Source organism: Ictalurus punctatus, unplaced genomic scaffold (genome assembly GCF_001660625.3).
Source record: "Ictalurus punctatus breed USDA103 unplaced genomic scaffold, Coco_2.0 Super-Scaffold_100, whole genome shotgun sequence".
Classification (NCBI taxonomy): domain Eukaryota; kingdom Metazoa; phylum Chordata; class Actinopteri; order Siluriformes; family Ictaluridae; genus Ictalurus; species Ictalurus punctatus.
The window spans coordinates 3,133,042-3,151,785 of NW_026521086.1; the positions used below are offsets into that span (position 1 = coordinate 3,133,042).

An 18,744-nucleotide genomic window follows, 5' to 3' on the forward strand; every position below is an offset into this window, starting at 1 on the left:
CAGGGTTCATCATGATTAATGCAGCTTCCTACAAATGGAAGCAAGGGAAATGATAACGATTCAAACCCTTGCTAATATTCTGAAATCGATTGCAACACTGAGTGAGTCTGTTCCAAGAATCGATTCAGCACAAATCTCGAATTAAAGGTTAGGGGAACAACCCGCAATATTAAGTACATAGGATCATTATCATGATTAACAGGGCGATTCCTAATACCTGGTGTCAATTCGTAGATACCAGGTAATGGGAATAGAGTCGATTCAAAGGAATCAAGCTTTGGAGTCGACTCTATAGTCATTGTGAATATGGAGTCAACTCCAAAGCTTGATTGTGGGAGAAGCATGACTGAAGAACCTTGATTTCTCAGTTTGGGAACAATCCCAAAGAAATAGTCGGGAGACGCAGAGCGTTTGGCATCGTTGTGACAAACGCTGAATCTCACAGCTTTTTTTTTAGTTTTTAATTACTCAACAACTAAGACACAACCCCCTCGTTTATTCCTTCACTTTCATCTTTCACTACTTTTTTTTATTTTGCATTTTGTTCTGATTCTTTCCCCCTGAATGTCTGGCTAGAACTTTCTGGAACTGGGAGCTAATGCTAAATTTAATGTTCTGTTAGAAAAGACAGCTTGATGTGTGGTTTCATTAAATTCATTCAATTTAAATATCTTGTCTTTCTAAGAAAAACTGCTGATTAAGCAATGCACTATACCATATTCATGAGAAAGTAGAATGTTGTATTTGTTATTTGACGTTTGTGTAAATTCAATACGTCGTTTTCAGCTAGTGATTAAAGAATTGGTTCATGAGTCATCTTTGTCAGATATGCTGGTGGCGCTTTCTGATTTTAGTCACTTAACCATTCAAAAGAGTTATTTGTGTGTGGAACAGTGTTGCATTGCACCCGCGAATACTGCAACCTGTAATGGAAAATAAGATTTATTTTGTTCCAACACTTTTTTGTTGTTGTTGTTGTTGTTGTTGCTGTTGTTGCTCCAAAACTGAAAAGTGTTACAATGGAAGCAGAAGTAAGTGTAGCTTCTTAAATTGTGTAGTGTAACACAGTGTTTTTCAATCTTTTTTGAGCCATGGCACATTTTTTACATTGGCAAAATCTTGTGGCACACCACCAACCAAAAATGTTACAGAATGGCACTCTGTAGCCTAATACAGTGTATATAATTACAATATAGTTTCTCAATTTATTTATACTCACTCAGTGTGAAACCTGGGCCTGTTTAGATGAACACAAAGCTGATATCCTGGCAGGAATTTAAGAAAGGCATACACGAAGCTCTTCAACAGCTTTCAGTCTCTCTCTGTTTTTAGCTTTTATAGCAGTTAGGCTTGAAAAGCTCAGCTCACACACATATGTTGTGGAAAATGGGAGCAATGTCAAAACTTTGTTGGCCGGAATGGGGAATTCCATGGCAGCAGTCATCCAAAAACTGTCCAAAGGAAGTTCATCAAATCTTACCTTTAAACCACGATCTTGTTTCAGTTCAGTTAGTTCCTCCTGCTCCTGTAAAGTTATGTCCTTTCCAATAGCAGTCAAGGCATTCAGTGGAGGCTGAAGAGAAATAAAATGACAACTTCTCCTCAAGAGTTTACGGATGTTTACCTATTACCTTGCACAGTGCAGCAGGGTGATCTTGCCGTTCCTCTGTGAGTGGGAACATCTCAAGGTTGGCACTTTGCACATGTTGTTGCCAGAGGTGCACCTTTAAATGGAATCCATTTATTTTATCTCATTTCGGCCTTGCATCCGTGTGTTCGGTTCATTCAGATGATGAAATATATCTGCCAGGTATGCCAGCTTTGCACTCCACAACACTTGTGCAATTTTCCCACACAAGTCTTCCCTGGTCAATTTGACCCCAAAAATTTCCTCTCCTGTTGTTTTTTCTGGCAGTGCCTTATAAAATAGGAAGTTTTCTCTAATGGCATCTCCATCCACAAAACGCACATTGGCCAAGAGCTGAGAATATCTGTAGACTCATCAGGTTGCAATGCAAATTTCCTACTGATGCGTATCTTTTCCAAAACATGGCTTTCGATGTCTGTGGACATATCATCAGTACATCTGGCGATTGTGTTATCTGAGAGCGGGAGTTTAGATATGTCTTTAACCGCGTCAGGGCCGAGCATCTCGTTGACAGTGTCTTTGCGGGCAGGTAGTATTAACGTCTCTGCCACAGTGTGGGACTTTTTTCATTTAGCTACAAGTTCAGCAACTAGCATTGAGGGCTTTCTAATTTACCTTTGTGGTTTTTCTCATTAATGTTGCCTGTTTCTGTGTTTTCACGCAGGCAAACTAAATAGTCCATCGGCTTGTTTTGAAGCGACGGGTGTTTCGCTTGGAGATAGCGTTTAAGCTTGCTTGGCACCATGGCGCTATTGGACTGCTTCTCGCCACACACCAAGCATAATGGAGTCGGGGTCATCTCATCGCTGGTGAAAGTAAATCCTAACGAAAGATAACTTTCGCTGTATTGCCTCGAGCTCACCGTCTTTGCTTTCTTTTTACCACCACTCATACTAGGCCCTTCACCTGGGTCACAATCTTGTCCAGGGCCCAGTTCGGAGTTTGCATTTTTCCTTTTTAAAAACTTCTTCATCACTGCCACCACGACCTGTCGCATGCGTCACTAATTCTCTTGTCTCTAAGAAGGTAGGAGGCAATTACCTGCTGCCACCCGGACGAATATTACATTACTCTGCCAGTCACTATATTACAGCACAGACACTCAACAATGGCTTATTATTTGCAGATAATCATGGATAAATTTTAATAAAAAAGAATTTTAAGACTAAGTGAAATTGGACAATTTCTCAAGGCACGCCTGACGATCTCTCACAACACACTAGTGTGCCACGGCACAGTGGTTGAAAAACACTGCTCTACGGTACGTAGACTGCATTACATGCGTGTTGAGCAGAGAGGAGATATTCTAATATTATACAGTATCTGGAAATATAGCGTGTGACTGCTGCTGAAATAAGGAAGAGACTTAGGATTCTCCTTTTCAAATCTGAAACCAAATTGCTGAACAGCACAATACTTACCTGAACAGCACACTCTGCGAAGTCTTTAGTTATTTAACCTAAGCATTGGTGGTTCAGTGGTAGAATTCTCGCCTGCCACGCGGGAGGCCCGGGTTCAATTCCCGGCCAATGCAGAAGTGAGTTTTGAAAGTTAAGCCTTCACCAAAAGAACATTATAAGCCTTATCATTTCTGCCCAAACTAGACCAACTCCATGCTGCTGAAATATACAAGAGACTTAGGATGCTCCTTTTCTATTTTGAAACCAAACTGTTTAATCAGAACAATACTTAATGAAAAGCACACTCTGCATTGTCCTTAATCCTTTAAGATAAGCATTGGTGGTTCAGTGGTCAAATTCTGACCGACCACGCGTGAGGCCGGGGTTCGATTCCCAGCCACTCATGGCTGAGATTTGAATATTGAGCCTTCACCCAAAGAACTCTACAAGCCTTATCAATTCTGTCCAAAAAAAGGGTAGCAGACACAGTCCATGTTGCTCAAATATACAAGAGCCTTAGGATGCTCCTTGTCAATTTTGAAACCAAATTGATGAGTCAGCACAATACTTACCTGGAAAGCGCCCTCTGTGAAGTCCGGGTTAGATTCCAGGCCAATGCACAACTGAGTTTTGGAGACGTTTGTGTTGCTTGAGCCTTCACCCAAAGCACTTCACAAGCCTTATCAATTCCGCCCAAAACTAGGGTAATGGACAAACTCCATGCTGCTGAAAAATGGAAGAGATTCTCCTTTAGAATTTTAAACCAAATTGCTCAAATAGCACAGTACTCAGCTTGAAATCGCACTCTGCGAAGTCCATGGATTTTTAAGATAAGCATTGGTGGTTCAGTGGTAGAATTCTCACCTGCCACGCAGGGGCCAGTCACACGTAGGTGTAGAGCGCTGACTAGCCAATAGAAAGCGAGGATAATCCAGGAGGAGGGTCGGACGAACCTAACGTAAAAACATCCGTTCAAATATTTATATTATATTATCTGTTACATATTGTATCTATGTAATTTTTTAAAAGCGGCATTGTCAACATTTACTATTCCGATACTCTTTCAGTGTGTAAAATTAACTGTTAAAGAAGAATGTGAAATTAACAGTTTGTCAAAATGAAAATAACTATTGAAATAATATATGCAGGGTGTGTTATAGTAAGTTATTGAAAATGTATTCCAAAATAAGGACTAAGATTTTAAAACATTTACAAATACAAGCTAGATTAAACATATTTACAAATACACAGGACAATTTTGTTTTGTTTTTTTAAATACAATGTTGTCTATACACAATTCCACAATGGTAGAGAGAGAGAGAGAGAGAGAGAGAGAGAGAGAGAGAGAGAGAGAGAGAGAGAGAGAGAGAGAGAGAGAGAGAATACAGAAGACGTAGAATGAGATTCATGGGCAACAGTATTACACAGGATTTGTAACTATTTACCAAAATCCAACCTTGTGCTTGGCTTGCAATCAGACATGCCATGCACAGACCTTAAATACTGTGTTTCACAACAAAGTTATTTTCTCTTTTCAACAATCCACCTCTGCCTCTCAGCCTCATAGAATGAAGACTGCTGAAACTCTGCCCATGTCGTCTCTGCATTCATTCCCTGTGCCTGATACAGGGAGAGCACTTTAGAAAGACAGTAAATGTATCTGCCTGCCGCTCCAGGGAAACCAGGGTGGATATGAGGACTATTGGGTCCTTGTTTTAGTGGCTGGTGGCAGAACCTGCACAGATGACCAGAAGGCCCTCTGCAGAGTATGCCTCAAAGACTTTCCTGGAGCAGTAGAAGTATTTAACATCACCAGCCTGCTAAAAGAAATGTACAGAGGAGCCATCACCCATATAATGAGAAATTGGCTGACAACAAGCTAAACAAGATCTAATTTGTTTTTTTTGGTGTCTTCTCAACTGCTGCCTGTGTCAGAGGTGCGTCTTCAGGAACACCACTAGCAGGTGGATTGAACAGAGTGGGAGGCTGTATTGTTCCTGATCACATCTTTTCTTTGAGGTGTTGACTTCTCTTGCAAAGAAGGATTGTCTTTAATGCTTCTTGCCTCTTCAGATGAGTCCCGAAGTAAATCACCTGATGGCCTCTCCTGAAGGACACGTTGATTCTCCCAGGGATTTTTTTTTTCTTCATGCTGATGGCCTGAATAGTACCCATAGATATGAACAATTAACATAAATAAATATATAAAAAGAATTTACTTAGTTATGCATGTTTTGTAAAGTAAAATTATGGTCACTGATTCTTTTAAAATAACTTGACAGGTTTCATATTAGAGCAAAAGATCAATGACCCAAAATTTAATTATACAACTATTGAAAAGATACACATCTACTCTAATATATTCTAACTTAATCTAACATAACTGTGTGATCTGCTCACTTGTTACCAAAAGACTTAAAAGAAATAAAAAGAAATAAACAAAAAGAGATGAAAGCCGAAAAAATAAAGCCAATAAAGTATTAACTGGTTTACGCGGTAGCGGAGGCCATTCAAAATGTAGATCTTCAAAAAAAAAGAAAATTTAAAAAAAGAAAACACCAAGCTTCGGAACAGCGCCATGGAATCAACGTGTGGCGAAAAATATATTGTATCCGTAGTGATAAGGACTACCACTGAGAATTAACTGGAGAAGTTTTGGAAAGTTGAGCATAACTACTTTCCGTTCCGGGAAAGTTAAGCAGAACTACTTTCAGCTAACTACCCTGGCAGCAGTGGGATTTGAACCCACACCCCCAAAGAGACTGGAGTCTAAATTCAGTGCCTTGGACCACTCGGCCACACTACCCCGGGCTGATGTGGTGGTAAACCCATTCGTGGTAAGAAGGTGACCGGGTCATTCCGCCAGACAACAAGAAATCTGGCATGGGCGTGACAAATGGGCTGTTGTGAGACTCAAGTGCCTTTCACTTAACCAGCTCTGCCGGAGACATCTAACCATTTCCAGCTGAAGACAGAGCTAAGGCGTGGTCTTTTGGACGCGATTCGTCTAGGCTTAAGAACCCATGGTCCACGGTCACATCGGTAGTGTTTGCGGAAGAGCTCTTCTGCTATGACCTTACATCCCACTTACAGTGGTGCTTGAAGGTTTGTGAACCCTTTAGAACTTTCTATACATCTTCATTACCAGGACCTAAAACATCATAAAGTTTTTCACACAAGTATTAAAAGTAGATAAAGAGAACCTAATTAAAGAAACCAGACAAACATATTACACATGGTCATTTATTTATTGATGAAAATGATCCAATATTGCATACCTGTGAGTGGCAAAAGTATGTGAACCTTTGCTTTCAGTATCTGGTGTGACCTCGGTGTGCAGCAACAACTGCAAACAAACATTTCCAGTAACTGTTGATCAGTCCTGCACGTCAGCTTGGAGGAATTTTAGCCCATCCCTCATTATAGTACAGTTTCATCTCTAGGATGTGGGTGGGTTTCCTCACATGAGCTGCTTGCTTCAGGTCCTTCCACAGCATTTCTATTGGATTAAGGTGAGGACCTTGACTTGGCCATTCCAAAACATTGACTTTATTCTTCTTTAACCATTCTTTGGTAGAACGACTTGTGTGCTTAGGGTTGTTGTTGTTGTGGATAAAAATGACATGAAATAAACATGAGGGAGACCTAGTATGAGTAATATGTAATTTTATTGAAAATTCACAGGACTGGTGGGTGCGTAATCTTGAGGAGAGCGGTAGGGGGAAGAAAATGGGGTGTGTCCTGGGGACATGGGATAGTCAGCAAAGGTGAAATAAGGAGACCACTGAGAGTACGGTGGACTGACAGGTGAGAAGAGGGAAGAATGGTCAGAGCCTAGAACAGAGAAGGTGACATCATCCTCAGACTGAAAGCTGGAGGGAGGGTCTGTCTGTGTAGAGGCGTCAATACACACATTCACGGGGTGGATTCTGTATCTGAGAGGGGGGGACCCTGCATTTCCATTTCCAGAGGGGGTGCTGCGAAGAATGTTAAGTATCACCATGATGTCAGCAGTGACATGCGCGAGCTGATAGTGAGTGTTCAGATCTAAATCCAGCCCCTCCAGTAAAGGAGAGAAGAAAAAATGACGACGGGCACCTAGACACACAGAAGCGGTATTAGGCGGATACTGACAAATTGGATTCACACTTTAAGATCTTTAAGAGTAACACACTATGGTTTATTAGTCACAGAGAAGTATAAGAGCTGAGGAGTGCAAACACACACACTCTCGTACAGTCAAGGGCAGGCGTACAGACATAACACACACACACTCTCTGTCTCTCTCTCTCACACACACATATAACATTATAACATTATAAGAATAATAAAAAGGAGTATTAAGATGTTATAAGGGTAATATAAAGAGTAGTAGGATATGTAGGATATTAGAAGGGTAATATAATGATATTATGAAGTAGGAAGTACAGTAAACAATTTGCAAGCAGTATAACTATATATAAAATAGAGATATAGAGCAAATATGAAAATAAATTATAAACCAGAAATACAGAAAAATGTAAAAGAAACTTACTCATAATTCAGATGGTGAAGATTCTTGTCTCAGACGATGGAGGCCTTAATTTTAAGAGAAAACCATGAGGAGCCATTTATAAGGGTAGCTGAGTCAAGCTGCCCCCGCGAGATAACAATGAGACCAAGGTCTCTCTAAATTGTTTTGTCTCTCTCTCACTTTCAATCCTAATGGTATCCAGAAAGGCCTCTTTCAAAACATAATGGTAAATTTGATAAGCCTCTTTTGAAAACATAATGGTAATGTAGATGAGCTCTTTTTTAACCCTATTGGTATTGATATCATAGTCTTTCTGAAATATATTGGTTATCTACTGTGTAAATACAGGTGTCAGATCACTTCTGAGAATTCTCATTGGTGTGGATCTCGTGTGATGGAACGGAACCAATAAATCTGGACCCTTGCTTCTTCTCACTCACGGCTGGTGTCTTTTTTTCTATCTCCAACTGGGTTCACAGATGTGAGTATTTGCTTCTATATTGAATTTTAAGTGTTTTTGGGTAATAGGCTAAATTTGGGCCAGCATTGTCTTGCTGCATGGCCCACTTTCTCTTGAGATTCATTTTACGGACAGATGTCCTGACATTTTCTTTTAGAATTTGCTGGTATTATTCAGAATTCATCGTTCCATCAATGATGGCAAGCCGTCCTGGCCCAGATGCAGCGAAACAGGCCCAAACTGTAATGCTACCACCACCATTTTTCAGAAATGGGATACGGGTCTTATGCTGGAATGCAGTGTTTTCCTTCCACCAAACAGAACCCTTCTCATTTAAACCAAAAAGTTATAGTTTGGTCTCACCTGTCCACAAAACATTTTTTCCAGTAGCCTTGTCCATGTGATCTTTAGCAAACTGCATGCAGGAAGCAATGTTCTTTATGGAAAGCAGTGGCTTTCTCCTTGCAATCCTGCCATGCACTCCATTGTTGTTCAGTGTACTCATTATGGTGGACTCATGAACATTAAAATTTGCCAATGCGAGAGAGGTCTTTAGTTGCTTAGAAGTTACCCTGGGATCCGTTGTGACCTCATGGACAATTACATGTCTTGCTCTTGGAGTGATCTTTGTTGGTTGACCACGCTTGGGGAGGGTAACCATGCTCGTGAATTTCCTTCATTCGACCACAATCTGTCTGACTGTGGATTGGTGGAGTCCAAACACTGAAATACAGCACACGGTTGCAAAATGTGTAGCCACAGTGCTGGCTTTTCACATTTCTCCACTCTCTCTAGTGCTAGCTCAGGGACCTGTACAAAGCTTTCCGTTTGTAGGCCTTGTAGGTGTGAGACAGACTGCAACAAAGCCAGCCATTGTTGTAAAGAGGAGGCAAAATAACAAGTTTGCAACGAGGATGGGATTCGAACACACACGTGCAGAGCACAACAGGTTAGCTGTCCATCGCCTTAACCTCTCGGCCACCTTGTCCGAGGCCCACTGCTTTTAACGAAAACTATGCAAATTAGGGTTTAATGTTAGCTGACTAGATGACTGCTTCTCAAATAGATTTTAGTCAAGTCTTCAGGTACGAGCTGTGCTGTCATATAAACTGAAGGGTGATGATGCGGCGAGACGGCCCAAAGGTCTCACAGAACGGGACAATTCCCTAGTTGAGCCGTCGCAATGCAATCCAGTCCTTGGGTGGCTAGGTACCGACTACCTATGGACTGCCCATCTCAGCGAGTTAAATTTCTTTGGAAAATGTAACTTTTACCCATGACCCGGAAAAGGATTAAGCGGTATAGAAGATGGATGGATGGAAATGTAACTTTTATTCTTACCTGGATATACACAACAACTGTGGAAAAAGGGGGTATGAATTGGGACGTTCGTGAGGCAGCATGCTACATGGTGTATAGCATGAAAGTGTGGGAGAAAAACCTGCATAAAGCCTTTGGAGACAAGACATCACCCACCATAAGCTAACTACCCTGGCAGCAGTGGGATTTGAACCCACACCCCGGAAGAGACTGGAGCCTAAAGCCAGCACCTTGGACCACTCAGCCACACTACCCTAGGCCAAGCTAGTGGTATACCCATTTGTGGTAAGAAGGTGACCAGGTCATTCCACCAGACAACAAGAAATCTTGCATGGGCGCGACAAATGGGCTGTTGTGAGACTCAAGTGCCTTTCGCTTAACCAGCTCTGCCGGAGACATCTAACCATTTCCAGCTGAAGACAGAGCTAAGGCGTGGTCTTTTGGAAGCGATTCGTCTAGGCTTAAGAACCCATGGTCCATGGTCACATCGGTAGTGTTTGCGGAAGAGCTCTTCTGCTATGACCTTACATCCCACTTATAGTGGTGCTTAAAAGTTTGTGAACCCTTTAGAACCTTCTATACATCTTCATTACCAGGGCCTAAAACATCATAAGATTTTCACACAAGTATTAAAAGTAGATAAAGAGAACCTAATTAAAGGATACAGACAAAAATATTACACATGGTCATTTATGTATTGATGAAAATGACCCAATATTGCATACCTGTGGGTGGCAAAAGTATGTGAACCTTTGCTTTCAGTATCTGGTGTGACCTCGGTGTGCAGCAACAACTGCAAACAAACGTTTCCGGTAACTGTTGATCAGTCCTGCACATCAGCTTGGAGGAATTTTAGCCCATCCCTCATTACAGAACAGTTTCATCTCTAGGATGTGGGTGGGTTTACAGCAGCTGTGGCCAAAAAGCATTCTAGCAGTTTTTGACATGTACATGTATTTCATCAGCACTGCTACAAGCTTATTTTTTCCCCCATAACACTAATATAGCCTTATTCTGTTTACTCAGAAAGACTATAATTTTATTTTCAGTTCCTCTCCTTAACTTCAGTCACTTCCTCACTGAAACCTATAATCAGAATAACTCCAAAGCTCAGGTCTAAGCCTAAGTCTCCACTCTAAATCATGTGTCTAGAACACAGGCTCTGAACTCTTATCTAACACATTTGGTGTTTTATCTGCTCTAAAGCACCCATCCCAGCTTGTGCAGGCCGCTTAATTAGCTGATGACTTGAATCAGGGGAGTTTGGTGCAGGTTCTAATTGAACATACTCAGGAGTGTAAGGAAGCCGCTCTAATATCTTTCTTACCGGTTCAACTCCAACTTCAGCACCACCCCAAGAAAGCACTGCATGTTAGTAGTGTTCAGGGTCAGTATCTAAACTGACAGTCTATTCACACACACTAGCACTACTGCACTTCACATCCAGTATTTCCTTCTCTAATGTAGTGGGTTCATTGGTAACAGGTTTGTCTGATTAGTATTCTGGAGAAGGTTAACAATGTCTGTGTGTTGGTTCGGAGTTGTAGTTTGTGTTTGCCATGTTTGTAGTCTGAGGTGCATTCTGGGAAACGGAGTCGCTTACTATACATTACTATAATTAGCATCAAGCTGCACATGACATTTTATGAAAGTAGTACTATGTTTTTTCTCATTTACCGGTACCTCATACAATCAAAAGGTTATTGAATTTTAATTATTTTTCTTAAAAATAAAATTAAAAAATGTAAAAACTGAGTTGTGTCGTGGAAATTCGACAACACTTGCAGACTCGTCCTCTGAGGTGAAAAAGGTTTATTACAGAAAGATGGTTAATACAGCATAGAAGAAGTATCCCAGAAGACAAAAAAATTTACATGATCATCCTGTTTACAACGTTTCAGCCAGGCTCTTAATGCATGCTGTTACCTTCTTGAGCATCAGTGAATGTTTGCACCTTTTGGAATAGTCGTGTATGAGTCTTTCGATTGTCCTCAGTGTGAAAAGATGGATCGGAACATCATATAACCTCTACTGGAAAGGGCTAAAATATGCAGGAAAAGCAAAGTATGTGAAGGACCTGTCGTTCAGGTAACGACACACAGTATTAAGAATCAAACGTGTGTAAACTTTTGAATGGGGTAATTTTGATTAATTCAGCTATTATCTTGTGGACTATATGTAAACATCTGTTATGTGAAATAGCTTATTCATGGCGGTACTAAATAAGAAACAGGATTTTTATGATCAATCTTATTTTGTTAAGAGTATTAAGATTTTGTAGATTCTGCAAGGGGTATGTAAACTTCTGACCGCAACTGTATAGCCACCCAGCTACTGTACCAACACACACACAATTTCAACCACTTAAAAACAGCAAGGACTTTTATAAACAATCAAAAATAGACTATAATATGAACATTTTAACAAATTAACAAAGACACCACAGTTAAAACACTCTAAATACCTTCTTTTTGCAAAAGTTTTCAAAAGTCTCTCTCCATCTGATGCCAGCTGGAGCCACCTCTTCATGGTCCCCTCAACCTCCATCTCTGCAGCATTAGCTGTGAAGAGGTTTCTATGAACATTGGAAGAAAGCAATACATATCGTAAGGTTATTATGAATCTTAAGCATTAATTACATTTATACCATGGTGAGTATAAAATAGTGATTGTGAATATTGGATTCTGATTGGCTGGAAGGTGTGCATTATAACCGTTTATTGCACAGGTAGTTCCAGTCAGTTTGATCACTGTGAGCATTTCTAAATCAACGCGCAGCCTACATGCACACACAAACACACACACATGCACAGACACTCAAGCATACAGAGACATTCGTGAACACACATTCGTACACACAGACACTTCTTGCCGGCGCTGTCTGCAACTTTAACAAAAAAAAATATCTTTTCTGGTGAAAAGTTACATTATATTTCTCAGCAATGAGGTGGTACCATCACTGTTTGTGAAGTAATTCAACTCTCAGTTTTACTACACTACTGCTGCGCAACACTGACTATGTTTACATGGACAGCAGTAATCTAATTATTGACCTTACTCTGAGTAAGATAATAATGTGATTAAAGTGTTTACATGAGTCGCTTTTAGAATACTCCTGTCATGTTCCCGTTTTACATGTTATAGAACATAATTAGATTAACAGCCCGCGTCATTACGTCACCGCGCCACGCCGTCCGATGTCCCTCCAGAATTTCACGTATCAACATACAGTTCGTCTTCGTTATGGTATAGTATACAGTTTTGGGTGTTTTTATTTAATTTTTTTTATGAACGCTTTAAGCACAGTTATTTATTTGTCATGCTGTACATGCAAGTAGACAACTGCTTGAAGCCGTGAGCTGCATCCCAAAAAGTGCACTTAGCGTCTCTATAGTAGCCGAGATAGATGCATTTTCCCTACTACAGGCCTATAGTCGGCAAGTATGCGGTTTGGGACGCAGCCGTGCTCTCTTGTTTGCCGTAAAATGTTGAGCACTGCCGTGTGTGTACGTGTCCTGTCGCAAAATGTGGTGAAAACTCACACGACGTTAATAATGTGATTCAGGTGTTTACATGTCTGTAATACACGTTCATAATGCGACTAAAACAGGAGTACTCGACATGTCTTAATTCGATTAGTGCTTACTTCAAGTAACTTGACTTTAATCAGATTAAGGTAATTAAAAATTGCTGTTTACATGGTAGTTTCCTAATCAAAGTATCGTCTTAATCGGGTTAACAGTGGATTGTTGTTGTCCATGTAAACGCACTGACTGACTGCTGAGAGGCACATGATGCAGGTAATTCATACATGCTTAATCTCTCTGTCTCTGATAGATATCTGTCAATTCATTCAAATAAATGTAATCTCATCACACTACTTTATCTCTGTGTCTGATTTATATCGGGCAAAATTCCAGATCTAACGACCTAACTAATAGAAATTAACTGTCATTTTAAACTTCTAATCAAAGTTTGTGCTCTCAAAAATCAATGACAGCTTTAAATGTTATTAATTGTGGAAAGACCATGGTATAAGCGGGGTAATCCATGGCTAGGTGACGATTTGAACGAGTGGTTCTTTTCCTCCACATCATGCACTAAAATAGTTTAGTGCACATCTAGCCGTGGATTACCCCTTACATATCATTGACTCCTCTCCAATTGAGGTTCTTTGCCAGGGAATTAGCAATCACCCTCTTCAATATGCGCCAAGTGCAGTCAAGCACATCCGCCCTGTCAATAAGCGCCAACCAGTTTACCCGAAACCGATGATTTTTAAACCAATAATATAATATAAAATAATATAAAATATAAATATAAATAATTAATAAGCATGTATTGCCTTGTCAACTGTGTCAGTGCTTCTCACTACTCCTGCAGTTACCCTGCCCTGTGTGCTTTCCATGTTTTGCTCCTCTACCAAAGATTAGGTCATAACTGTTCCCTCATATCAAAGTGTGTCACCTTGAGAAAACAAACACTCTCAGTAGCTGTGTAATTGTGCAAGCAATTGTTAACAAAAAAAGAAAAAAATTCTCACCAGTTTTTGCTTGCAATCCGAGCTCTGTTGCATCCTTTGCTCCAGACTACGCAGTTGAGGAAGATCTTGTAGGGCAGTAAATCTTCATCAGTATCCAAAGACTGCACCTGGAACACCTGTAGTTGAAGCAAGCTCAGTGGTTTGTTGGTCCAGCTCCATCTCTAATTTAGTCAACACCTCCCTCAGCATAGCTATGGTAAAGAAGTTAACAATATTTACAAATGATACACACTACAAAACTGTACAACTCCATCCTCAGTCTTATTCCTAACCTACACAAATTCCAGTAAGATGGCTGAGTGTAAATCACGGTTAATTAATACCTACAAAAGAAAGTCAATCAGAAAGCAGGAGAATACTTGGTACTGCCGGTACTGAAAAAAAAACTTATCGTATCATTCTTTTTAAAATTTTAGTATCAACTTGGTACAGATACTTTTGACATCACAACTTACCAATTACAACATCCTTGAATTGCAGGGATGCCAAGGATATTTTCCCATTCATTTGTAACAGATAGCTGCACAGTGACAGGGGCGGCTGTGGATCAGGTGGTAGAGCGGGTTGTCCACTAATCGTAGGGTTGGCGGCTCCCAGCCAGCATGACTCCACATGCCAAAGTGTCCTTGGGCAAGACAATGAACCCCAAGTTGCTCCCGATGGCAAGTTAGCGCCTTGTATGGCAGCTCTGCTATCATTGGTGTGCGAATGGGTAAATGAGACACAGTGTAAAGCGCTTTGGCTATAACTGCACCATTTACCATTTAATGACGCAGAAGCGGAGTCCGTTCCATTCCGTGGTGTTTTAATTAACGGAAGTAAAAAAAGAGATGAAGAGAAGGGTGGGGTCTTAGGAAGCAATAAAAAGAACAGGTGACTAGGTGAGAGAAAGCGGGACGCGGAAATGAGCGCCAGGTGGGAATGGCGGAACTGATGGCGTGCGTTTGCCAAGGACCATGCTAATGCTCTTACTGTGGATTATAACCTTGTGGATATTGATTCAGGAGGCTGGCGAACACTTCGGGAATATTCTGCCAAGGTGATTAAACTAGCGAGCGGAGTTTTGAGGGTTCGGAGGCACATCACGGGTTTGAGATCCTTTCTTTAATACTTTTGTGTAGAACCAGTATGTTTAAATCGTTGGATGTTACTGTCTGTAAAGAACTCCGAGTGTTAAGCGGAATCTGACTGCTCTTTCCCATGCTTTCGGGTTCACGAACTCCCGTACGCCTAAATCACCGCCATTGAAGTGCAGCTTTAAAGTGAACAACTTTTTTGTTTTGGTTAAGAATTATTTTGGGGTTAAATGTTTTTTTCTGCCTTTTGTGTGTGAAAAGTTTCTTTTATGAATAGAGCCTTATTTCCTTATGGGTGCGTTTATTAATCCCACGTAGGGGAACTTTTTGGTTTTCATTATTTCGGTTTCTATGACTGAAACGATCTGTATTTTCTTATGTTTATTGCATAAATAATAATAAACTTATTTTGTAAGAATTGAGTAGCCTTATTCTGAGTGATGTCCAAATTATAAGTTATAAGTGACTGTTAATTTGAACTGTCTGGCGTCCAAACCCCATAAGGTACCACGCTACAGAGTGGCGCCCAAATGGGGACCGAACCGTAAGATTTAGAAAGTTTAGTTGGGGTACTGAACTTAACAGACTTGGACATTTGCGTTATTGATGGACTTGACCATTGTTAATTATTGTGAAATACAGTGTGTACATATATTTTCAGTTTTTCTGGTTGGTGTTTACATGAAATGTATGGTTATGGAGAACATTCAGGAGTCTGTGTACCTACTTGCTGCTCTGTATTGTTTCTCTTCTTCCCTGGCCATGTCTACCCCTACCCCTCGAATCAAGCACATCATTACTCTTGTCTTCTTGATGAAGGAAAGAGCCAGGCTCCCACAATCAGTGGAAAAGCAGAACCTGCCTGTGATTTTGCAAGCAGCTGTTATCTGCCTTGCTACAAAAGGCTCAATGGAAGGGAAGCCGCTCCCAGCCTTTTTCGGGCGTAGACCTCTTGCTGATAGGTGAACTTGGTGACCAGTACTTTACGGAAAATTTTCCAGTCACGTTCAGAGTCTTATTGAGCAACGAAAGAGCCAGGCTTCCACTTTCTGTGGAAAACCAGAGACTCCCTTTCATTTCGTAAGCAAATGTTCACTGCTTTGCTACAAAAGCACAAAAGAAGGAAATCTGCTCTGTCCAAGGTCTCGCTTTCCGGCTGTTCCTAGAGGACCTGATCCTACAGTGATGACAACCGGTCAGTTATTAAAGCAAAGTTCAAAATTTCTAGCTTGTTTCTGCCCGGTCTCAAACCAGGGACCTTTTGCATGTTAGGCAAACGTGATAACCACTACACTACAGAAACCACAACAGAATCTCCCTTTAGCTGTTGCCTATGGTCTTCTGATGAGAAGAGCACATACTTAAACTTTGTTCAGCAGCGTTGAATTGCCCAGCATGACATTGGTGGTATAGAGGTGAGCATAGCTGCCTTCTAAGCAGTTGACCTGGGTTTGATTCCCGGCCAAAGCACGGATTGTAACTTAGAGGTGCTTTATGGTAGTTGGCACAAAAGGAAGGAATCACCTGCCTGAAAATAAATGGGTCAACCTAATGTGCCTTAGGCCTCCCACAACTCTTTCTGCTTCCCACTTGAATTCTTAGTGCTTCTTTGCTGTTTGTAAACACAGAATATCCAATATGACATGAAGTGCATTCACACTTATTTACAGTTAATGAGCTGACTGACACTGCATTGATTCCACAAGGGAGGTATATGCTGGTGTGTATGCACTTAGGTTCACTCTTATGCAATTATTTAAATGTTCATCTGTCAGTCTTGTTCTGAATTTAGATTCGATCACGTTCATATCAGAACACGCTGCTTCACAAAGGTCTGTAGATCCAAATAAAGCAGATGCTTTGAGGGCAGCTTGGTGAATGTTCTTGTAGTTTTCTGGGTCTACAAGTCTCCAGAAATTTTGTGAATGTTGCTGAGATTTCAGCTGGATATGATTTTGGAGATTAATAACCTCCAACTCTATCTCTACAGCATTGACACTGAACAGTTCAGCCATCTGCTTTGAAATGTGATCCATGTCTATCTCCATGAAAGACGGCAACAAATGCCACACATGTCTCAAGATTTTCAAAATCGCTGAACCTTTCCTCAGATTCCTGCCCAAGCCTGGACAGGAGGTCACAATACTCGAGGACATCCAAAATTTTGGTTGCATTTGCATGGCTTTCTTTCTGTCTTTACCAATGAGGGGAAGTGTTGCAATCTTTTGTTTTTCAATTGCTAAAGGTAAAATTACAGTTTTGCTTTAAATACCTTCACAGCACTGATCATATCACATATGGTTTTGTCTTTACCTTGTAACTGTAGATTGAGCTGATTCAGTTTCTCCATCATATCAGCCAAGAATGCAAGATCAAGCAGCCATAAGACAACAGGTTAGTCCCCCCCGGTTCCATTAAAGCCTTAATTTCACTCACCAAGGAAATAAAATGGTGAAGTACCTTACTCCTACTCAACCAACTGACTTCTGTATTAAGGAGATCGCCATACTCTGCAGAAATTTTGAATACAAATTCTTACATTCAGCCATAATCCAGTCCAGACATTCCCTCATCTGCTCCGTGCAGCGCTGCTTCATACACGCTGTAGGAGAAAATAAAGACTTCAGATCATCATCACCATCATCACCACCATTATCACCATCATCATTATTGTCCTCATAATCGTCATTATCATCGTCACCCTCATTGCCGTGATCATCATAGTCACTGTCATCATTGTCGTCACCATCATCGTAATCATCATCGTCATCGCAGTCATATCATCGTCATTGTCATAGTTATCATCATCGTTGCAGTCATCATCATCTTCATCGTCATCAACATCGTCAACATTGTCACCATGATCATCACACTCCAATGCTCTCCAAAACATTAAAAAAAAAGTATAAAAGAAAAAAACTTTCCGAAACACTCTAAAAAACCTGCAAAACCCTACAAAATCCTCCGAAACCCCTAAAAAATAAAAAATAAATCAGAAAACTTTTGAAACCTCCGAAATGCTAAAAAACTCAAAACCCCAAAAACCCGCCGAAACAGTCCAAAAACCCCTCAAACCCTCCAAACCTGAAAAAACTCTCCAAAAAAAACCCCCAAAAGTTGCAGCTTTATTACAGATGTGTTGAAAATGTTTAATTTCTCAAGGGTTTACATTGGAGATCCCCTAATGGTCAAAAGAATAAAGACATGTAGAACTGCAGCACAGTAAACCTTTACTGTGTGTAAAGGCCAAGAAGAAACAAGCAGCTGATATACACAACATCACATAAAGTAGTTCCTGAAGGAGCCGGGCCAGACTGGGACAGAAATTGGGACAGAAACTGGGTCTCACACCCACCCGGTCCTCCCCATACACAATAATACATGTTTGATGTGTACATTAATAAAGCTATTGACCTGTAGCTGCATGATTTCATGTACAGTGCTGCTGTCACGTGATTAGCTGAGTGTATATGGGCCATTGTTCCAGTAATACAATAGAGACTATAATTATTAGAAAATATATTTATAATTAAAATCTACAAGTTAATATAGGAAATTTAAGTAAGACTAGTGAATTTAAATTCAATTTGCATAGCCCTCGTCAAAAAAAAGTTGAGCAGACACAACAGTACTTTTTTTTTATTCATGAACACACATATGTACATAAAATTAATCAGATCTCTACACTTAAAGGTCGTAAACCCTGTTACCTCAGTGTCAAGCCTGTTACCCTTGTGTAAACAGTGTTACCTCAGTGTCAACCCTATTACCCTTGTGTAAACAG

At 40.5% G+C, this 18,744-nt stretch overlaps 3 non-coding genes across 3 annotated transcripts; 1 reads left to right on the forward strand and 2 right to left on the reverse strand.

Annotated features, from left to right (window-relative positions):
* The first annotated feature begins 3,111 nt into the window (after positions 1–3,111).
* Positions 3,112–3,182, forward strand: trnag-gcc (transfer RNA glycine (anticodon GCC)). Its single transcript has one exon. It is a non-coding gene; the product is annotated as a tRNA-Gly (tRNA).
* A 2,590-nt stretch (positions 3,183–5,772) lies between these two features.
* On the reverse strand, positions 5,773–5,854 carry trnal-uag (transfer RNA leucine (anticodon UAG)). The gene has a single exon. It is a non-coding gene; the product is annotated as a tRNA-Leu (tRNA).
* Positions 5,855–16,190: 10,336 nt separating this feature from the next.
* trnav-aac (transfer RNA valine (anticodon AAC)) lies at positions 16,191–16,263 on the reverse strand. Its single transcript has one exon. It is a non-coding gene; the product is annotated as a tRNA-Val (tRNA).
* Positions 16,264–18,744: the final 2,481 nt, after the last annotated feature.